Source organism: Hemicordylus capensis, chromosome 12 (assembly GCF_027244095.1).
Source record: "Hemicordylus capensis ecotype Gifberg chromosome 12, rHemCap1.1.pri, whole genome shotgun sequence".
NCBI classification, from domain to species: domain Eukaryota; kingdom Metazoa; phylum Chordata; class Lepidosauria; order Squamata; family Cordylidae; genus Hemicordylus; species Hemicordylus capensis.
The window spans coordinates 7,593,241-7,616,755 of record NC_069668.1 but is presented as its reverse complement, the minus strand read 5'-3'; the positions used below and the strand labels follow the sequence as shown (position 1 = coordinate 7,616,755).

The following is a 23,515-nucleotide window of genomic DNA, read 5'->3' as shown; positions in this document are numbered from 1 at the left end:
GTAGAAAAATAAAAAATTAATAAAATGGCTCCTTGTCCCGAAAGGGCTCACAATCTAAAAAAGAAACATACGATAGATAAGATAGAGACCAGAAGTAGCCACTGGAGGGATGCTGTGCTGGGGGTGGAGAGGGCCAGTTGCTTTCCCCCTACTCGATAAAGAGAATCACCACCTTTTAAAAGATGCCACTTTGCTCAGTTAGCAGGGATACAAGACATGGTTGAAATTGAGCCAGGTCTCACAATCTGTGAGACCCGGTTTGGGGGGGAGAGCAGGCTAAGCCCGCTCTCCCCCCTCACGAGCAGAGAGGGAGCCCTGGGCGGCTGGATTGGCCACCCACACGATTGCTGGCTCCATGACGGAGCCAGCAGGGGCTGGGGGGAGCAGGGGCCGCGCAGCCCCCGCAAGCCCCAGTATGCCCTGTGCGAGACCCCTGGAGATGGGAGGCGGCTTTTCGCCTTCCCACCAGGGGTCTACTTGTGAGTAGGCGCAGCGCGAAGCCGCACTGCGGCTACTCACAGTACTAAAAACCAGGTTTGTGGAGTGCTCGCTCCGCAAACCTGGTTTTTGACCAGGGGTTCTCGAGCGGGTTACCCGCTCTAGAACCACTAGGCTTGCAGTTGAGCCCGGTGGTTCTTACGCGTAACAAAAATTGAGCTAGGTTCTCCTAGCCTGATTTTTGTTAATCGTGAGAATAGCCCCATTGGCTCTTCTTTTTTTTCAGCCTGAGAATACGGTAGTGAAAGGGATATGAGAGAAAATGGCAGAGGTGCATGGAAAAGGCAGGTGGATACAAGAGAATGTGATGAGGAAAATGAAAGGGAATTTTTGGACATGAGAAGGTGGTGGGGCATTTCAGATCAGCACTAAAAAAAAAATTCAGATTCATTGGGCTAAAATCCTAGGGAAATCAAAGTAAAACATGTTGCCAAAGGACCTAGTAATCTTAACTTGCTTCCTATATGCAGAATTTTCTTTCTTTCTTTTTTAAAAAATGCAGAACCTTATACCATTTGCTGAAACCTTTTGAATTTTAGCACCCTTACTTGTGCGTAGGCTTAGATAATTAGTCTGCAGCTCAGTGAAGTGATGATTTTTTTTAAAAAGTGAAATAAAGCAGAAACTCATAAGTGTCAAAGAGATTTTAATAAGTCTGGAATCTTTGAGAATGTTTAAATAATGGACGATTGCATCAGCTTAATGTAACCAGTTCAGTATGTTAAGGGTTTTATACATACCAAAAAGAACTTGCAGTGATGAGTAAGAAAAAGGCCACCCGAGTGTAATGAATACATTTAATTGGTCTCTGAAATGTCAGGATTTGGATTTATCTTTTGATATAAAAGAGCTGGCTTTCCTGAGAGATGTTCAGATGTTCTGTCATTCCTGTACTATATTGCGACTAAGTCAAAGTACATGTCTGTGGAATACTCACTCACATGTTCTTCCAACACATCGTTCCTATGTCCCCTGATCTTTTTGCAGCCCGTGGGTCCCTTTTTATCTGAAAAGCCCAGGAACTGAACCTGGTCCCAAAGCATGGTCTAACACAGCCCTGCTCAACTTTGTGCCCACCCCCCGCCCCCGCCAGCTGCTTTTGGACTACAACTCCCATAATCCCCAGCCACAGTGACCATTACCCAGGGATTATGGGAGTTGTAGGCCAACTTCTCCTGGAGGGCCGAAGTTGAGCAGCCCTGCTCTAAGGGCACACAAGACTTGCTGAAAGTCAGTAGGACTTGGTGTGGCCAATTCCTGGATGGGAGACCCCCACTTATAACTCAGAGGGAGGGCATCTGCTTGGTGTGCAGAAGGTCCCAGGTTCAATCCCTGGCAGCATCTCCAGGTAAGGCTGGGAGAGACTCCTGCCTCAAACTTTGGAGAGTTGCTGCCAGTCTGTTTTGTGGTAGTGAGCATAAAGATCCACTTTGCTAAGCAGGGTCCACCCTTGTTTGCATTTGGATGGGAGACTACATGTGAGCACTATAAGATCTTCCGTTCAGGGGATAATGGGGCCACTCTGGGAAGAGCACCTGCATGTTGCTACCACAAGACCAGTCTTGTGGTAGCAAGCATGACTAGTCCCCTTAGCTAAGCAGGGTCCACCCTGGTTGCATTTGAATGGGAGACTAGAAGTGTGAGCACTGGAAGATATTCCCCTCAGGGGATGGAGCTGCTCTGGGAAGAGAGCAGAAGGTTCCAAGTTCCCTCCCTGGCAGCATCTCCACGATAGGGCTGAGAGAGACTCCTGCCTGCCTTCTTCCTTGGAGAAGCCGCTGCCAGTCTGTGTAGGCAGTACTGAGCTAGATGGACCAATGGTCTGACTCAGTATATGGCAGCTTCCTATATTCCTATGTAAGTTTTAAAAAAAAAGTAGAGCTTTTACCATCATTTCTGTTTCCTGCTCAACCAGTTCTCCAGTATCTGCACCCTGGAGAAGGGAGACAAGCCATTCAAAGAGGCCTCGCAGCCCTGGAATGTCAATTTCCGGTCTCGAGCTCTTGCTGACGTCCAGCGGAGGCCTTTCCAAGACAGATCATTAATTTCTGTTTTAAAACTTGGATTTCTACTTCATGGAGAGCTGCAGCTTGAGAAAACACCTGAGATCTGGGTGGGCTAAGCCATCTGGGTGAGATGCTTAAAATCCAGGTGAAACCTGGAATTGTGGCAGTGTGGGGGGGCTGGCATCTCTAGCACTGTAAGATATTCTGCTTTGGGGATGAGGCTGCTCTGGGAAGAGCATCTGCATACTTGCAAGGAGAAGATTCCAAGTCCCCCTCCCTGGTAGCATCTCCAAGATCGGGCTGAAGGAGACTCCTGCCTAAAACCTCGGAGAAGCCGCTGCCAGTCTGGGTAGACAACACTGAGCTAGATAGACCAATGGTCTGACTCAGTATATGGCTGCTTCTTATGTCCCTCTGTCTTTTAAGGTCAAAACTGGTTATTCTAGGGTCCTGCTCTCCCAACTAGACAAGTTTTTGTTTCGCTTCCTTTCGTCATAAATTAGTGGCTACATCATCCCATTCTGCTGATTGCATCTGGGCTTCTAACTTATTCATTTGACATCCTTTTGCTCAAGGGTTCTCAAACGTGGGTCCCCAGATGTTGTTGTACTACAACTCCCATCATCCCCATCCACAAAGGCCATTGTGAGTTGGGATGATGGGAGTTGTAGTCTAACGAGGGTAAGGTTCTCAACCAGTCTGAGAACCTTAGCCTTCCTTTCTTGTGGTGTTGCAGAGTCATGAAGCTACCCGCCTCAGGGGCCCGTCCCTCTGTTCTCTGCAGCCAGCCCTTTGTAATGAAAAATCCTATTGCCTTTTCCCCTTCCTTTTGATTTATGGCTTCCCTGCAAGCAGATGGGAAAGGCGGCTCTCTGACTTAGCAATTCGGAGTGGGGGTTTTTTGGCAGGCAAATAATTGTGCCTCTTTAGATTGTTTTTACGAAACTGGTTTCCAGGAAGAAGATTCATGTTTGCACATTTTAAAAATCTGCTGCTGGGGTGTTGTTGTGCGTGTTTTGCAAAATATATATATGCTTTAATCTTACTGTTGCTATGAAGTCCATGCATGACAAAGCTTTGCCATAACAGATATGTCTGAGCTAGAAAGCACAGTTGCATTTACTTAAGCTAAACAGGGGTGTCAGCTTAAATATACTGGCATCCTTGTGAGAATCTGTATGAAAACACCACTCTGGTCTAGCTCCACCAGAAACAGCCATTTCAGGAGGTGGCATCATGTTTGCATTACATATCATGCAGAGTAGACATAATATTGTTACACAGCCTTTGCTTCCCCAAGTGGCAAGGAATTCCAGGGGCAAGAGGTTCCAGCTTTAGTTTCCTTTGGATGGGAGAGCCTTGGAGGTTTAAAGTGTAATGTTGTAGGGCTGCATCTCTCTGTCAAAGGTGCACTTGGTGCCTGGACCTAAAGGCCTCTGGAGGTCCCTCTCCCACTGCAAGTTAAGAACAATCCCCCTACACAAATGCATGCGTGCGCGCACACACACACACACACACACACACCATGACAAACACAGTATTTTTAACACGTGGGGTATATTTATGCAAATATGCAGTAGCAGAAACCTTTCAACACACAACATATTCCCATCCCACAATTTCCTTTCCTCACTCCCCACTCTGTCTCTAAAGCACTCGGCACAGGTCATAATAGCACTCAGCTGCCTGGAGCATAGAGATGTGCACGAACTGGTTTGGTGGTCCTTTTATGGACCACTGAACCGGTCTGGTGTTCGGACCAATTCGGAAGCAGTGACACTGAATCCAAATGTCCAATGAACATGGAATTGACATGGGGATGATGACCTCTGAGGTCACCATGACCTCAGATGTTGCAATTCAAACAAGAAAGGGGGACCCTGATATGACAGCTTTGACTCTAAATAAGGTGAAGGCATCTTCCAAGGTCCCTCCCTGGCAGCATCTCCAGGATAGGGCTGAGAGAGACTCCTGCCTGCCTTCTTCCTTGGAGAAGCCGCTGCCAGTCTGTGTAGGCAATACTGAGCTAGATGAAACAATGGTCCAACTCAGTATATGGCAGCTTCCTATGTTCCTATGTAAGTCTTTTTTTTTTTTTTAAAGTAGAGCTTTTACCATCATTTCTATTTCCTGCTCAACCAGTTCTCCAGTCTCTGCACCCTGGAGAAGGGAGACAAACCATTCAAAGAGGCCTCTCAGCCCTGGAATGTCAATTTCTGGTCTCAAGCTCTTGCTGACGTCCAGCGGAGACCTTTCCAAGACAGATCATTAATTTTCGTTTTAAAACTTGAATTTCTATTTCATGAAGAGCTGCAACTTGAGAAGCATTTCTGGGAGGAAAATGCAGAAGAATTGGATCAGGAGCAGGCTAATTGGATGTTGGGGAGAGAGAAAAACGGAAAACTGAGCCCTTTGGAGTTGCGAGAGAAGGGAATTTATTGCTCTTTTGCTCTAAAAGAATCTTGTTTAAAGTCCCAGGAGGAAGTGATGATTGCCAGTTAGAGAAGATCCTTGGCTGAGATTAGAATAGATGGATGTCTTACAGTTATTGATGGTTAGCAAATCTATTAAACTGACTTGACAGTTGAATAGAGTCGATTAACGACTGCCTTGACGATGGATGGATGTTTCCTCTCATGTTTTGCATCATCCTGCTTTTTCTGTTCATACCTTTCTGTTATTAATAGGTGTCTCTCTGCAGCCTTATTTGCATGCTAAATAATGCTCCGTTATTCCGCTAGAGTTCAAGGCCAGCTTTTCCTAGTATCAACAGCTATGTTCTGTTGACTTTACTGAAGCTGAGTGCTTAGATTCTCATCTTTCTCTTCAAAAGCCGCCTCCCCCACATACTGCATATGCTCCGATTGTGTCTGTTGACTAAGGGATGCTTCGTTTTCTACTCCCGGTCCCAGAAAAAATGCAATCCTTTGCTTTGCTTTTGGGAAGCACCATTTTAGACAGTGGGGAGGAGAGCTGGGCTTGTGATAGCGAGATGGATTGTCCTCTTTGCTAAGCAGGGTCTGCCTTGGATGGGTAACTACACGTGAACACTGTAAAATATTCCCCTTAGGGGATGGGGCTATCGCTTAGTGGAAGAGCATCTGTGTGCTTGCTTGCAGAAGGTTCCTGGTTCCCTCCCTGACCTCTCCAAGATAGGGCTAAGAGAGATTCCTGCCTGCAACCTTGGAGAAGCTGCTGCCAGTCTGGGTAGTCAATACTAAGCTAGATAGACCAATGGTGTGACTCAGTATATGGCAGCCTCCGGTGTTCCCATGTTCCTAATGTTTGCTAGTGAGATTCTAGAGATGTCATTCATGAGGATTTCTCCCTAGCATCTTCAGAATGTAGATCTCAGATCGAGGAGCAGATCCATAAGCTATGTAGGAAGCTGTCTTATACTGAGTCAGACCCTTGGTCCATCAGCTCAGTATTGTCTATATCAGGCCTGCTCAACTTAGGTCGCCCAGCTGTTTTTGGACTATAACTCCCATAATCCCCTTCCACAGTGGCCCATAGCCAGGGATTATAGGAGTTATAGGCCCACATCTGCAAGCCCAAGGATTCTCAGACTTGGGTCCCCAGTTGATGATGCACTACAACTCCCATATCCCCGAGTCACCATGTTGAAATACTATTGTGGCTGGAGTGATGGAAGTTGTAGTCCAACAACATCAGGGGGACCCACGGTTGAGAATCCCCGATGAAACTTGATTTGCTGCTGACTGGACAGCAAATTGTCTTGGCACTGACCTCCCCATCTCTTGAAATAAACATTGAATCTGCAAGATGGCAGTGTTGCTGAACTGAATTGGCCACCTTTCAATCCTGGCGCCTGACGGGCACAAGGTGATCTCTATGAACTGAGCTGCAGCTGGTGTGCGTTTTTGCAGCTGAGGCTGTTGCGAGCCTAGCCGGTGCAGATTAGCATTTTGATAGGTCTTCTTTCCTTGACATAAATTACTTTCTGGCGTCTGGGCCCAGGCGCTCTGCCTGGGGCAACCTCCAGACACAGCCTTGATGAACAGGGCTCAGATAAACCTTTTATGTTCTAAATGCAGTAAAGGCTAATCTCGTCACCTGGGTCTGGCAAGATGGAAAAGAGGCTTTGCTGCTTTTGAGTTTGACAGCCAGTAGCACGACACAGACAGACACACACACACCCCATGAACACTCTCTTTTCTGTGCAAATGAAAAGGCTTTTTAATGTGCAAGAAGGTTTTAGAGAGATTATGCAGCCTGCATCTAGCTTTTTACCAATGGGGATGACGTGTGTTTAAAACACCCTGTTTCTCATTTAATCATTTGTCAGTTTATTTATTTAAAGGACTTATATCCTGTACCTTCACAAAATGTCCCAATTTATTTTTAAAAACTGAAATTAGCAATAAAACAAAAGAAACAATACAACCATGCAACATATCTGTCTAAAATCGTGCCTTCATAAACTCTTTAGGAAGACTTAAAACTTAAAACCATTTTAGGGTTCAAAAGACAACAAGTGGTGTACAGAAGAACCCCAAATAAAAATCTGAATATACAAATCTTAAATCATGAAGTATCTTGTTTACTCAAACTGGCATTATAAATTATAACCCTTCATGGATTCCTCTGCACTGATCCCACTCATAATAACACACTTAAAATCCTTGCAAATAATCATACATAAAAATAATCTCCTTTCATTAAAAGTGTATAAAATCAGTCCTATAATCATAATATTAACAAGTCGAAATGAATATTTCTCCCAAGATTTCCAGACATTGAGAAATAAGGGCAGTTTGATGTCCTTAATGAAACTACATGGATATTTCTTAAACATCCATGAGCTGATATGAATTGTTCCAGAAAGACAGAAGGGCGATTTTCACGATCAACAAAAATCGGGCTAGCAGAGGCTAGCCCAATTTTTGTTGACTGTAAGAACCACCGGGCTCACAGCTGAGCCCGGTGGTTCTTGAGCGGGTAACCCACTCGAGAACCCCTGGTAAAAAGCAGGTTTGCGGAGCGAGCGCTCCAGCAAACCTGCTTTTTACACTCATGAGTAGCCACGGTGGGCCTTCGTGCCATGCCTACTCATGAGTAGACCCCCAGCCGGGAGGCGAAAAGCCGGCTCCGGGGGTCTCCCCAGTATGCCCTGAGCACTCGCACAGGGCATACTGGGGCTTGTAGAGGCCGCTCAGCCCCTGCTCCCCCCATCCTCCGCCGGCTCCGTCTTGGAGCCGGCCATCGTGTGGGCGGCCGATCCGGCTGCCCAGGGCTCCCTGCCCGCTCGTGAGCAGGGAGAGCGGGTTTAGCCCGCTCTTCCCGCTTACCCAAGGAAACCGGGTCTCACTGATCATGAGACCCGGTCCAGAGTCTCTCTCTCTCTCTCTCTCTCTCTCTCTCTCTCTCACACACACACACACACACACCCTTAAATGTTATGGTTATAAGACAAGGTTACCCCAGTCACTAGCTTACATTGAGTCTAGGTTATTCATGAGCACTCCTACTGAAATCTATAGGGCAGGTAAACTTGTCTCATTAATTTCATTAGAACTACTTACAAGTAACTTAATCTGAGCATAAGCTAGTGACTGGAATAGTCCACCCCATAGGAACATAGGAAACTGCCATATACTGAGTCAGACTCTTAGTCTCTCTAGCTCAGTATTGTCTACACAGACTGGCAACGGCTTCTCCAAGGTTGCATGCAGGAGTCTCTCTCAGCTAGAGTTGCCATGCCCCGCCAAAAGTCTGGGTTTCACCTGGATTTTAAGCATCTCACACAGATTGCTTAGCCCATCCAGATTTGCCCAGATTTCAGCTTTCATTTAAAAACAAAACAAAAAAACAAGCAAACCTAAGTTCTAGCCCTTGTAGAAGTGGAGTTATGGAGCATAACATGCAGTCACTCTTCTGCTCAAAAATTATTTTCAAGCCAATTTACATAATATGCAAATTAGGCACTGGGTTTGGAAAGACAGATTATAGCAACCCTACTCTCAGACCTATCTTGGAGATGCTGCCAGGGAGGGAACTTGGAACCTTCTGCATGCAAGCAAGCAGTTGCTCTTCCGAAAGGAGCCCCATCCAGTAAATTGTTTCCCATTCAAATGTAAACCTGGGCAGGCCCTGCTTAGCAAAGAGGGTAATTCATATTTGCTACCACAGGATCAGTTGTCCATAATTGTAATATTTTAAGTGTGTGTGTGTGTGAGAGAGAGAGAGAGAGAGAGAGAGGGCGCCAAAATTTAAGTATTACAGTTAGGGAACCTACTCCAGTCACTGGCTCACATTCGTGATAACTGTGGAACCAGTGGCAAATAAATGGGTCAAGTCCTATATGTTTCAGTGGGAGGATTCAGTGCTAATTTCCTGAAGCCTGTCAGTCAAGCGGAGGGGAGGGGCATGCTGAGCTCCAGCATGTAGCCAGCCAATTGGGAGCAGAGGAGGTGGGTCTCCACTCTCTTCCCTTCCCTTCTGCGGCAGACATATCACCAAGGATGCATCTGCTTCAAGTCAGCGATCCTCAAATGGAGAAGAAATAGTGCAGCTGCAGTGTGGGGAGGCAGGAGCGATTTCAGTGACCCCTGTGGGGAAGCCCCTGCCCTAAGGTTTGGTGCATCCGCTTGGCTGATGCATGATTCTAATCATATGGATTCTGCATGCATGGCTGTTGCATCCAGATCTGTCATCATAAGCCCCACTTTTCCTGGGTCATCCCTGGAAAACCTCTTGTGTGTGACCTCTTGTGTGTGATTGCAGAGACAAATTCAACGCTACTTTCAGGGTTGTCATTTTGACTCCCCTGGGAGTCAAAAGATGCTTCTGCAGGCATTTGGAGGTGTCTGTTCAGAGAACTAAAAGCAAAAAATCTGTAGGATTAAGGGAACAGAATTTAGCAAATACAGCGTGGGAGGTAAGTTCAGTGCTTGCATATATTCCTTTTCCAAAACAGAGATATTTTTTGTTGAGCTATCCTCCTCCTCTTCCATCCAAGGTCTCATGGAGAAAGTGGTTTCTTTTCGTGAAGAGGCTTTTCCTTTGTGCATGTAAAAGGCCAGATCTCCATGAGGAGACAACACAAGGAAGCTCTTCTCACGATCAGTGAGAAGAGCTGTAAGGGGGCTTGCTCAGACCATTGGAAGGCAGCCCTGGGTGGCCATATTGGCCGCCCACAGAACTGCCGGTTCCATCACGGAATCGGCGGGGGCTGCAGGATCAGGGGCCGCACAGCCCCCAGAAGTTCCAGGATGCCCCATGCGAGCACATGGGGCATCCTGGAGAGACCCCCGAGCCCCGGAGGCTGCTTGTCTACTCGTGTGTCACCGCACGCTGTGGCGATGCACGAGCAAAAAGACGAGGTTAACAGAGCGCTCGATCTGTTAACCTCGTCTAAGGGGAGGGGTGTTTTAGGCATGGCTCCCGTTGCAGCACACGATCACCCCAAAGAGGGCTAGCCTGCTTTTGGGTGATCGTGAGAATCGCCTCAAAGTGTTCCTCGAGTCCAAGGAATCGAGGCCTGGGGCTGAAGTTTGCTGGAATAAACAAAAGTTGGAAGCTGTGCAGGGAAAGGCTGTGGGCAACTGGGGTTCCATTGGCAGTAAGAGATAAGGAAGTGGCAGCACCCCAGAGCAGCCAAAAGACCAGCGGGAGGAGGGAATCCGGGCAAATTCTGCAACCAGAAAACGCAAACTCTGCACGCAGAATAAATTAGGCAAATGAAGCTGGAGTGCTAGGAAAAAAAAATTGGTGTTCAGACTCCACAAACGTTTGGGGACCCACTTGGACTTCAAGCCGGAGGAGTCATTCTCGGAGAATAGTCCATGAGCCAACTGGGGTGGTCAGTAAACTATTTAATTTTACAAAGCTGGTCTTGTGGTAGCAAGCCTGAAGTGTCCCCTTTGCTGAGCAGGGTCTGCCCTGGTTTACATTTGAATGGGAGACTACATGTGTGAGCACTGTAAGAGATTCCCCTTTGGGGATGGGGAATCCGCTCTGGGAAGAGCCCCTGCCTGCCTGCGTGCAGAAGGTTCCATGTTCCCTCCCTGGAAGCATCTCCAAGGCAGGGCCAAGAGAGACTCCTGCCTGCAGCCGTGGAGAAGCTGCTGCCAGTCTGGGTTGACAATCCTGAGCTAGATGCATCAATGGTCTGACTCAGTCTAAAGTAGCTGCCTGTGTTCCTAAAGCAGTAGTGTACAGCCAGGATCTCTGAACAGTTACGGCATGCTTAGGCTGTGCCCTGAGCCATTTAGGTCCCTTTGCACTTTGCTTCACCTGACTCTGGCCTTTGAATAGTCCCCCCACCCCGCCACATTTTCCTCCTCTTCTCGCACTCCAAGACTTAACAAGATTTGACGGATCAAATCTCCTCCCCACCAGTCTCTTCCTTGGCAAGGTGCAGCTGCCCATCTGCCGCTGAGGCTTCTCCACCCCCTCCTTTTCTCTCTCTCTCTCTCATGGCGCTTTTCAAGTTCACGTGGCCATGATTGTACAAGCTGCCCTTAATTCTCTTACACAATGGCTAAGGGAGGTAGACGCCTGCCTGCCATCAAAGGGAGGGCGCTGCTTTGTCTCTTGCCTGGGGAGCAGAGAGATGTGCTGTGTCCAATTCAGGGTCATGTCCCCGCAGTCGGTGCCTCCTCCCCGTCTGCAGGTGAGGCCGAAGGGGAAGCTCCCGCTCTCCCAGAACCCTTTGCACCTGTGGAAGCAGAGACGTCGGTTCCAGGACCCCTCCGTGACTCAAGGATATGACCCGTCCTCTCACTCAGCACCTGGGGAACTGGGCAAGCCCCCTTTGGGGCTACAGAAGCTTCCTGGGATAAAGAATGGGGCCAGCCCCAGCTTCAGAGAACACCTTCGTTATGAGCCCCGCCGCCTATTGGGATCGTCTGGGGAGGTCCGTCTGCAGTTGCCACCACCTACTCTGGGACGGGCCTTCTCTGTTGCTGCCCCCTGAGACTCTAGAATGCACTCCCACTAAAATAAGAGCCTCCCCATCTCTGAGAACATTTGAAAAGATGTTTCAAGGCTGTGAGCATGTCGAGACATAATGTGTTCATCCAGGCTTTTAACCAGACTTATAGGGTTTAACATTGGTTTCAAAATTTGATTGGTGTTATTATTATTATTTATTACTTTTATAAACTGCCCCGTCCAGAGGCTCTGGGCAGTCATAGTGCTAAAAACAATATAAAAACAATTCAAAAACAATTAAAACCATTTAAAATACTTTTAGAAAACAACAACACTTTGATGTGTTAATGTTTTAATTTGTGGTGTTTCATTGTCCATTTCCCAGAGACGCGAGTTTAAATACGTTAGATAAGTAAAGCCGCCTAGCTAGCTGGAAACCTACATAAACCTGAAGAAGACCCCAGACCTTTGCTGGAACAACGTCTTACCCACTCTGGCGTTAGTTTCTAGCTCAGCCTCTCCTGCTCAGAGGTGTTGGAGGCACAGATGCCCTCCTGCTTTACTATGACGACAGTGACGAAGAATATTTATATACCGCTCTTCAACCAAAGTTCACAAAGCAGTTTACAAAGAAGAATACATCAATAAGATGGTCCCCTGTCCCCAAAGGGCTCACAGTCTTAACATAAGGCACTGGAGGGATGCTGTGCTGGGGCTGGATAGGGCCAGTTGCTCGCCCCCTGCTAAATAAAAGAGAATCGCCACTTTAAAAAGGTGTCTCTTTGCTCATTTAGATGGGATTTAGCACGCATGGGTCTCCCTTCTGGGACTCTTGTCTCCACCCAGACCACGGCCTCAGCTAAAACCAATGTCTCTGCCGAGAGAGCAGGATATTCAGAGGGCAAAACTAACTCTTCCAGGAAGTCTGTTGCTATCTAGCAACTGCTTCATATTCAATCTTTAACATCGAAGGCAGGGATGGGACAGCAGTTGGAGCCCAGGGGTTTGGGCTAATGAAGCAGGGGACCAAATGCCACCCTCCCTACATGGTCACTCTGATTCCTTATTAGGCTGATAAGGGGTCTCTTTATCGGGTTCGTTGCCCGACTCCTTTATTGGGCTCTTCCTGTTTCGTGATCTGCAGGGGGTGGAGTGTGGTGAGGTGTGCCTCGCCCAAGGCAGCATAAAGTAAGTAAAGTGTGCCGTCAAGTCAATTTCGACTCCTGGCGCCCACAGAGCCCTATGGTTTTCTTTTTGGTAGAATACAGGAGGGTTTTGCCATTGCCTCCTCCCGCGCAGGATGAGTTGATGCCTTTCAGCATCTTCTTATATTGCTGCTGCCTGATCTAGGTGTTTCCATAGTCTGGGAAACATACCAGCGGGGATTCAGACCGGCAACCTTCTGCTTGTTAGTCAAGCATTTCCCTGCTGCGCCACTTAAGGTGGTCCAAGGCAGCATACAACTCAGGAAAGCTCAGAGAGGTTAAGAGGGCTGTCAAAGCAGCAGAACAGAGCGAAGAGCTTCATTTTGCAGCTTCTAAGCAGCGCAGGGAAATTTTCCACACCCAGCTTTTAGTGCACATGTCCCTTGATAACTGAGCAAGAAGCACCTTTTCAAAGTGGTGATTCTCTTTATTTAGCAGGGGGAGAGCAACTGGCCCCTATCCATCCCCAGCACAGCATCCCTGCAGTGGCTGTTGCTGGTATCTATCTTATGTTTTTGTTTTGTTTTGTTTTTTAGATTTTGAGCCCTTTGGGGTCAGGGAGCCATTATCTATCGATCTATCTATCTGTCTATCTATCTATCTATCTTAACCGCTTTGGAAACTTTTGTTGAAAGGCAGTATATAAATATTCATCATATTGGTATGCCCATCTCCCTGGAATGGGGGAGGTGCGTTCACATATCATCCAAATTTATCCCAAAGTCCCTGCGCACTATCGGGGATCACTCCACATACAATTCAGGTTTTTCATTGCACGTCGCCCAATTTATATCCCGGGTTTTTAAAAATCCACTTTTTGCATGGGTTTTGGAGGGCAATTTTGAACTCACAGTAAAGCCTCACAGGAATCTCACTGTAAAGCCTGCTGTCTGGGAAAGCTCCTGGCCAAATCTCACCCCATGCCTCATGCTCATGGCCTTTTTTCTACTTGGCCCCTTTGCATCCTGACTTTCCAGTAGCAGTCTTTGTCTTTATCATGGCTTTCTGCCCCCGTTTTGCAGCAGCTCCCTTTCCCTTCACTTTTCTCTCTTGCTTGGAAGTCTGAGCTAACTTGGGTCTTCCAGGGGGCCCCTGGGCAGAAGAGCTGTGTGATTCTTTCAGTGCTTGTGCCTTCTGCAGATCACATTCTAGACTGATCTGGGAGACACCTGTGTATCCACGCAGGTTGTGGTGCTGGGGTGGGGCTGGAGTGTCCTTCCTTTCCTTGAGGGCCTTAGTGCTGGTAGATGCTGCTTCTGAAGAAAACTCCATTGGAAAAGCCTAGGTTCCTAGACCCCACTTGTCAGAAGAGCCCATAGTCACAGGTCAGAGGAGCAGATCTTTTGAAGAGTAAGCATCAGTCATGGTCAGGCCAGCCAGGCTCAAGAGCCAAAAGATCAGGTCTGTGCAGGAGTAATGGTCAGACGAGCCAGATGGGCAGAAGACTGGGTTCATGATCTTTTTTACGACAAAAGCAAGCAAAATTGCAAGTTTTTAAAAAGGCAGTGTACCAGAGAACTGTGGTTCCTGGGTGTTGCCATCTAAGCGGTCAGATTTCAGTCAGTTTCATCTCTTGCATAGACACTGCCCTGTGTTGGTTCTATGTAGACGACAGAAGGGCATTAGCGCCAAGTGATGGCATATCACTTGGTGATGGCAAGTGATGGCATATCACTTGGTGATGGCATATTACTTGGTGATGGCATATTACTTGGTGATGGCAGGTGATGGCATATTACTTGGTGGTGGCATTCACTGTTGGGATGGCATATCATATATTGGAGGGTGGATGAGTGAATGAGCTTCTGATGGGACAGCTGATGTTGTTAGGTCTGCTGATTAAAAGTATTGCCAGGATAAATATGGAAGCAGAGCTGGCCATAGTCACTGGATTCGTGTCTCAGATAGGTCATCCACTGTTGCTGGTGAGTCACTGTTTTAGATCAGGGGTTTCCCCATGAGGTTGCGGATGTTAATCCCATATGGGGATTATTGTGGCTTCCCTAGTCATGTCTCTTTTTAGATTGTAACTGGTGGGTAAGGACTGTCTATTTTTAATCCCAAGAAAAACAACATAGAGTCTCTTGTGGCACTTTCAAGATGGAAAGTGTACCGTACAACATTTCAGCGATGGCAGTAGGGCATGCTTTAAACGTTTCTGTAGGTATATGCAAGAGCACTTCATGGGCCATACCCCCATTGTGTGAAGGAGGGCTGAACTTGTCGGGGAGGAGAGCTGATCTTGTGGGAGCAAGCATGGATTGTCCTCTTAGCTAAGCAGGGTCTGCCCTGGTTTGCATTGGGATGGCAGACTACATCTGTGCTCCCCTGCTAACTGAGCAAAGAGACACCTGTTAAAGTGGTGATTCTCTTCTATTTAGCAGGGAAATTTTCCACACCCGGCTTTTAGTGCACATGTCCCCTGATAACTGAGCAAGAAGCACCTTTTCAAAGTGGTGATTCTCTTTATTTAGCAGGGGGAGAGCAACTGGCCCTCTCCATCCCCAGCACAGCATCCCTCCGGTGGCTGCCGACTGTAGCTCACAAACACAAAAATCTCATTGGGGTACCCGAGATGAAAGTTTGCAAGAGGATACACTTGTTTTCAATAAGGCTGAGATTTTGGGGCCCCCAGCTGTTTTTGGACTATAACTCCCATAATCCTCAGTCACAGTGGGCAATAGCCAGGGATTATGGGAATTGTAGGCCAACATCTGCAGAAGGGCTGAAGGAGAGCAGCCCTGGTCTAGACAATACTGAGCTAGGTGGACCAAGGGCCTGACTCGATAGAAGGCAGCTTCCAATATTTATGGGATGGGGCCATCGCTCAGTGGTAGACCATCTGCTTTGCATGCAGAAAGTCTCCGTTTCAGTCCCTGGCAGCATCTCTACAACAGGGCTGAGAGACTCCTGCCTTCAACCTTGGAGAAGCCGCTGCCAGTCTGGGTAGACAATATTGAGCTAAATGGACAGAAAGTCTGACTTGGTATATGGCAGCTTCCTATGTTCCTATGGAAGGGGGATGAATGAAAATTACCCCTTGTTTGAGCGGAACATCTTCCATCCACGGATCTACTAGTCCAGACACTGACTACCTCACCTTTTTTCCAAGGAACTCAAAGCGAGTACACTCACAGAAGCTGCCTTCTACTGAGACTGACCCTTGGTCCATCTAGCTCCCTATTGTCTACACAGACTGGCAGCGGCATCTCCAAGGTTGCAGGCAGGAATCTCTTCCAGCCATATCTGGAGATGCCAGGGAGGGAACTTGGGACCTCAGATGCTCTTCCCAGAGCAGCTCCATCCCCTAAGAGGAATATCTTACAGTGCTCACACATGTAGTCTCCCATTCATTTGCAAAACAGGGGAGACCCTGCTTAGCAAATGGGACAATTCCTGCTTGCTATGCAGCGGGGAAATAACTTGCCTAGGGAGCAAGAGGTTGCCGGTTTGAATCCCCACTGATAAGTTCCCCAGACTATGGGAAACACCTATATCGGGCAGCTGCAATATAGGAAGATGCTGAAAGGCATCATCTCATACTGCGCAGCAGATGGCAATGGTAAACCCCTCCTGTATTCTACCATAGACAACCACAGGGCTCTGTGGTCGCCAGGAGTTGACACTGACTCGACTGCACACTTTACCTTTTACCATAAGGCCGGCTTTTCTCCACTTATAATAACCCTGTAAGGTTGCTTTCCAAATTTCCCAGTGAGCTTTGTGGCTGAGTGGGGATTTGAACCTCTGTCCGATTACTCTAACCACTGCACCAGGCTGATCCTCATTTCATGGGATGATCGGGCGGGTGGGGCAACTTTAATCTACTGAGCAGTGTTTGGAGCCATTTTGCTTGCTTCCTCCTGTTGTGTGCTGAGCTGGAAGTGAAGCATAAACATTAAATATATAAAGTCAGCCTGGTGGGGAGCAGATGCTTCGGTGCTTATTTGGAAGGGTAGGTTTCCTTTGCTTTGACAAGCTGACATACACCTGAATGAAAAAATCTCTCCATTTCCCAGCGGAGGTCCAGATGGAATGGAGCAATTTCTGCATATCCTTAATTCGGAGATACATGCAAAACACAATTAACCAAAGCCCGGAGTGGTTTTCAGCTTCCTTGTCTCCCCCCCCCCCCCCGATGATCTCTTTGGCGGCGTTTACAAGGAGCCCCACTGAAAGCACAAGACTGCTGTGAATAATGTTACGCTGGAGAGCATCTAACTGAAACCCCACGTTTTGTTTGAAATGTTTACGCCCCACCACTCAGTTTAATAAGCTCCCAAGGCGGTAAACAAACGTGAAATCAATCCACTGCAGACGAAATAAAAGCAAGGAAATAATTTACTACTGATCAGTCCCTCTTTTTCATAAAACGACAGTACTAGGGGAGAAAATAAGTCATTGAAAGGTTAGGAGGATAAAATTGTTTTCACCTAGAGCCTAAAAGTCAGTACGATATGGGCTGTTCAAGTGTATTTTGGAGAAAGTGCTCTCCAATTGAGGGGCCACCATGAAGAAGACCCTGTCTTTGATTGCCCTCAAAGATCAGGTTGATGGCAGAGGCACCTGGAAGAGGGTCTCTAGAGACAATCTCAAGAAGTGAACAGATTCATCTGTGATCAGGTGATCCTCGGTATACCCTGCTCCCGAGGTGTAACTTGAGGGTTCCAACCTTTTTTTACATGCGTACCCTGTCTGTTGCAAACCTTCAGCTCAGGTACCCCAGACTGAGAGAGACAGATGGGGGGTGGGGGAGACAGAGACAGAGAGAGCGTGTGCACACAGACACACGCTGTATATACATAAAAACACAAATTTAGGTGTTACAAATGTGGAGACAGGCTGCTCCTGTCACTGGCTCACAACCACACTAAGTTACTTATAAACAACCTTATTGAAATTAATGGGACAAATTTATTTGTCCTGTAAATTTCAGTGGGAGTACTCGGTGCTACCTTTCTGAAGGGGAGGGGCACGCTGAGCTTCAGCATGTAGCCAGCCAATCAGGAGCATCTTCACCCTTCTCCCTCCCCTTCTGCAGCAGATGGCTTCAAGCTGACCATCCTCTGATGGCTGCAGTGTGGGAAGGCAGGAGGTCTCTGAGTACCACATCATGGTCCACCTAGCTCAACGTTGTCTACTCCACTGTCAGCGACTCTCCAGGGTTTCAGAGAAGAATCTTGCCCAACCCTAACTGGAGATCCTGCCAGGGTCTCCAGAAACTTCTGCATGCAAAGCATATACTCTACAACTGAACTATGGATGTTCCTGATGACGCTGTCTTCTGTTGAGTCATGCCATGGGTCCATCTTGCTCAGTACTGTCTACTCTGACTGGCAGCAGCTCTCTTGGGTTTCAGGCAGGGGTCTTTCTTCGCTGTACCTGGAGTTGCCAGGGGCCTGAAGCTGGGACCTCCTGCATGCAAAGCAAATGCTCTACTATTGAGTGATGGTGCTCCCCCAACCCAAACCATCACAGGCCTGAGCTGGGTGGCAGACCTACTCCAAAAATTGCCTCTCCCTCTGCTGACTTCTGTGTGCCCCCCAGCACAACGGTGGCACACCTCCCTCTCAAACCACGTCTTCCATCCTCTGCCACTCATCTTTGTTTATCCTTCCCAGGAATGAATGTTAGCTATCGGTTACCATAGCAATGTCAACGACACCATCGCCCGCCCAGCCGCACAAAAATACTTCAAGTGCTTGGCTCCCATGAGCAGCAACCATTGTCAACTTCGCCTGAGTTTTTGTTATCTCTCCCCACACACACACATTCTTTCCCCCCTCCTCGGTGGATTTTTTGAGTGGCTAATGAAATCCGACGCTGCGGAAAAGCTTCCATTTCACTTTTGAGGAGCATCGGAGCCTGATACCTGTGGAAACAATCCTAGGCAAGGCTGTGAATTCTCTACACACACACACAAACACACATCGTTTCTGTTTATTTTTTATTTATATTAATATTTATTTTATTTATTGTTTTATTGTTAAAATTTATACCCCACCTTTCATGAAGAAAATCCCAAGGTGGCTCACAATAAAATTTAAAAACAAAATTATTAAAAAGACACATTAAAATACTGAGCTAAAAAATATAAAAACAAATCCGATTTTTTAAAAAAATATATATTTACCAGAAAGATTCCCTCGTTTCCAGCCCTGGTCAGTTCCTGACTTGTCCCTGTTTTGTAGGACTGATCTTAAATAAGTCCCCATGGTCCCATCCATTCATGGGCAGCAAAATGGCAGCTTATTTCAGCAACTAGAGGGGCAACATTGAGAGGAAGCGCATATTGCCAGTAGCAGCAATCACCGTTCTCCCCCGCTCCGAGAACCACACTCCAAGCAATGTGCTGTTAATGCACGGTGTCCTTCCAAGGGGTCGCAGGTGCCCCCCCCAATATTTCTTGCTCCCCCTTTTGCTCCCCCATCCACCAGACTGAAACTTGACCCCAAAGTGTCAGATGGAGAGGAGAGCTGGTCTTGTGGTAGCAAGCATGACTTGTCCCCTTAGCTAAGCAGGGTCTGCCCTGGTTGCATATGGATGGGAGACTAGAAGTGTGAGCACTGGAAGATCTTCCCCTCAGGGGATGACGCTGCTCTGGGAAGAGCATCTAGGTTCCAAGTTTTTTCCTTGGCCTCTCCAAGATAGGGCTGAGAGAGATTCCTGCCTGCAACCTTGGAGAAGCCACTGCCAGTCTGTGAAGACAATACTGAGCTTGATAGACCAATGGTCTGACTCCATCGATGGTAGCCTCCTATGTTACAGTCATCATCTATTAAGGTCCTGCAACTCGAATTCATCATTTTAGAAGTCCTTTGTTTTTTAAAGAAGCCTCATTCCCTCCAACAGAAGCCAGAGCAGCCAGGTCAGGAAGAGATTCCTCCAGCCTCCCAGGAACCGGGCCAACCCCTTTGCTTCCTTCCTGGCCAGGAACTAGGTTGGGTGAGTCCTTATCTGCAGGGGGTGGTGCAGGGTCTGCAGCGAGCCTGTTATCATCTGACTTCTCTCCCAGCCTGTCTTTCCTGCCACATGGTCTTGGACAGGAAGACCAAACTAGCCTGGAAGGCCGACTAGAAGGCTTGCTAGCACAAGACCAGGAGGAGAGCTGGTCTTGTGGTGGCAAACATGACTTGTCCACTTTGCTAAGCCGGGTCCAACCTGGTTTCATATGAATGGGAGACTATATATGAGCACTGCAAGATATTCCCGTTAGGGGATGGAGCCACTCTGGGAAGAGCATCGGCCTGCTTGCATGCAGAAGGTCCCAAGTTCCCTCCCTGGCAGCATTTTCAAGATAGGGCTGGGAGAGATCCTTGCCTGCAACCTTGGAGAAGCCAGTGCCAGTCTATGTAGCCAATACTGAGCAAAATGGACCAATGGTCTGACTCGGTATAAAGCAGCTCCCTGTGTTCAGAATCCAAAAAGACACTGTTTTCCAAGAGGAATCTGGCCCAGTTGGGAAATGTCAAGCAAGCTTAATTCATAAGAGAAACTAACAGTAATTGCTCTAGAAGTATGTAATGTATACATACCCACCAACATGCCCATTATTCACCTGAATGGGGAAATAGAGATATGTTGACAGGTATGATCTATAGCAAAATCCTCACTCCCTTAATAATGTTCTTTGCCACCCCTTTGTTCCCCCCAAATAGTTGTTCTAGAGTTACCCCTGCAGAGGAGAGTTCAGGGGAAGAAGAAAATGGTAGCTCCCACTGGAAACTACCATTTCCCCCCCTCCATGACTCTTATGGACAACTTGTAAATGATCTCTTAGCCCAAATGCTTCCGTGTGGCAAGGTAGGTATCTGCAACTTTTCCTCAATGTATTTTTTTTAAAAATTTAGATTTGTTTCCCAACCCCCACTTCCACTCTCCCCGGGTAATCTTTGGTTAATTATTGCTTATCCATGCTATTAGGGTAATTGTGTCTGATTATGCAAATTGAGATCATCATCTAATTAGAACATGAAATAGTAAAGTATAATGCATTTGTGCATTCTCTCTCACTCTCAAATTTCCTAAACTTGATGCAGGAGAAGATACTTGGTTGTGTCTTTGGCTTCTCAGCTGAGCGCTCTTTTTAGAACTCTTGCTTGTTTCCCTTTTTAGCACACACTCTTGCTGTCCTTATATACTTGGGCCAGCCCCTCTTTTTATCTCTGCTTAAACATTGTCATTCTTTCTTGCAGTGGATACTAGTAAATTCAGAATTTACTAGTGTGAGTTGTTGGAGTTGTCCTCCTTTAAGGTTCAACTCCTTTCCCTAGAAGTTAAGTCTAGAGTTGTGTCTCTCGTGCCAGTGGAGGCATTTTTAGCATGCATGCATTAAAATGTGTGCGCACAGAAACGCGGGGCTCCATTTAGCACACAGCCTACATTCCATACGCACTGCAGCTACTGAGATTTGTTTCGGACTGCCGGCAGCATATATTTGCGGGCAGTTGGGATTTTCTTATACGTCTTTGCCGAAATCTCCTCCTTGGCATTTAAATCAGTAGATGACAGGCTATTGCAATAAATACAGCAGCTGGCAGAAAGGAAAGGCAGACTGGCAGCAGAGGAAGCTATATAGGGCAAAGTCAAGGTGCAGAATGGCAAAGGGGCCAGAGGCAGCTACAGAGTGATGTCAAGCAGATGGTCCTCCCAATAGAAGACAAGGCAAAACCATCTGTGTGGCCACTCACAGAGACAACTTGTTCAGACTGAGGGACCATGCCTGAAGTAGCAGTTCTATAGGGCCAGCCAGGCCCTCACTAGCTCCCCAGATCACCTGGTCTGATGAGCTGCAATACCTTCTCTGGCCATTATCTGGGTGGCGTTGTAGAGCAGCAGAAACCAGGCCAACTCTTAGCCCCCTCTGCATAAGAGCTGCACTGGTGGCAAAGGGAGTAAGGACACCTCTCAGTCCTTCTTTCAGAACCCTTGATCCAAAGTCCCCTGATGCCTTGCACCAATTATGTATTAATAGGAGTCCTTTTGTGTTCCATATTGCGGCAACAGCTACACCACTAAAGCACCAACTGCAGAGTTTTACAAGCAAAAGTTGCCATAAACAGGCAGAAAAAGCAAGTGAGATTGTATTAAGTGCTGTTCTGGGGTTTCTCTCTAACAGATGCTCTGCAGGGACAGAGACGAATGGCAAACATCTACGGATTTGAATTTCCAAGGGGGATCTGAATTTTATTTGAGACAATTTCATTTCCTTTTGGCAAGGTGCCCGAAAACCAGCTTACAGCTCCCTCCCGGCATCTACCCTTCATGAGAGGGGAAATGCTTTTTTTTTTTTTAAGTCTTGGGAAAATAAACTTTATCAGTAGCCTTGGAAAAAAACATTGTAAAGTTCTTTGTCTCCTTCAGGTTGTCTTCGTCGAGTGCCTGGAGATTGCACAACCAAAAGTGCAGGGTGAAATGCAGGATTTTTCCCGTTCTTTTGAGATGTGATCGAACTGAGCTGGTGCACCATTCACCGAATCGTGCTGAACAGTTCCTTTTTGGATTGCGGGGGAAGTGGTGGTTAGGAACATAGGAAGCTGCCTTCTACTGAGTTAGACCATTAGCCCATCTAGCTCAGTATTGTCTACACAGACTGGCAGCAGCTTCTCCAAGGTTGCAGGCAGGGATCTTTCTCAGCCATATCTGGAGATGCCAGGGAGAAAACTTGGAACCTTTTGCATGCAAGCAGGCAGGTGCTCTTCCACTGAACTATGGCCTCATCTCTTAAGGGGAATCTCTTACAGTGCTCCCATATATAGTCTCCCATTCAAATGTAAGCCAAGGTGGAGCCTGCTTAGCAAAGGGGACAATTCATGCTTGCATGTTTGAATAGCCCCTTGCATCTGAAACACTCTGCACATCAAAAGCTAGCCTACCAGAGAGAAGGCAAATAGCTCAGCCTCTTCTCTGTTGTATGACTTATCCATGCAAAGTGTTCACTTGAGTCGGTTTCGACTCCTGGCGACCACAGAGCCCTGTGGTTGTCTATGGTAGAATACAGAAGGGGTTGTCCATTGCCTCCTCCCGCTCAGTATGAGATGATGCCTTTCAGCATCTTCCTATATCACTGCTCCCCGATATAGGTGTTTCCCATAGTCTGGGGAACATACCAGCAGGGATTTGAACCTCCATGTACTGGAGATTTATTCTAATCAATTCCTCCCCTCCCCTTCAGTCAGTGGGGGAACAAGCAGATTCATTAGTGGAATGTGAGCGAGGTTGCAAAGCAGATGTGGAAAGCTCTAGGCCCCGGGCCTCTGCAGTTACAAGGATCCCAGACAGCAGTGTGAATAAAAATCTGTTACTAAAAAAGCAGATTTAATGTTTTTAAAAAATTAAGAAGTTTCAGCTGTTTTATCTATATCTATATTTATATATAGATATTTAAAGCAACCTGTTTAGAAATGGAATCTGAACTGAATGCAGGAATGTAACGTATAAAACGGAATCTAAGACCTGCTGCTTATGAACTCATGAGAGATTGCTTTTCTTTGGAAAGAAAGAACCGTGGGGGGAAATACCCTCATCGTAGCACATGTGCTCCTCTTAAAACTTTACATAGGGGGGCAGGCAAGGTCTAGTAAAAAGTCCTAGGAACATAGGAAGCTGCCTTATACTGAGTCAGACCCTTGGGCCATCTAGCTCATTTACTGTCTACACTGACAGGCAGCAGTTTTCCCAGGTTCCAGGCAGGGGTTTCTCCCAGCCCTACCTGGAGGTGCTGCCAGGGAGGAAACCTGGGTCCTTCTGCATGCAAAACAGACAATTCCACCACTGAGCTGCAGCCCCAGCCCCTAAGGGGAAGATCTTACAGCATTCCCATGGAGTCTCCCATCCAAATGCAAATCAAGGAGAGCCCTGCTTAGCAAAGGGGAGAATTCATGCTGGCTACCCCAAGACCAAGCCACC

The 23,515-nt window shown here is 47.2% G+C and overlaps 1 protein-coding gene across 4 annotated transcripts in view; it reads left to right on the top strand.

Moving 5' to 3' along the window:
- CAMKK1 (calcium/calmodulin dependent protein kinase kinase 1) overlaps positions 1-23,515 on the top strand; it is a 115,764-nt gene that overhangs the window by 15,022 nt on the left and 77,227 nt on the right. The window contains exon 2 of one of the 4 annotated variants that reach the window (XM_053274961.1): positions 20,266-20,410. The exons of the other annotated variants lie outside the window; for them this stretch is intronic. The gene's annotated coding sequence lies outside the window, so the exon portion shown is untranslated. The remainder of the gene's footprint in view (positions 1-20,265; positions 20,411-23,515) is intronic. 4 annotated transcript variants of the gene reach the window in all.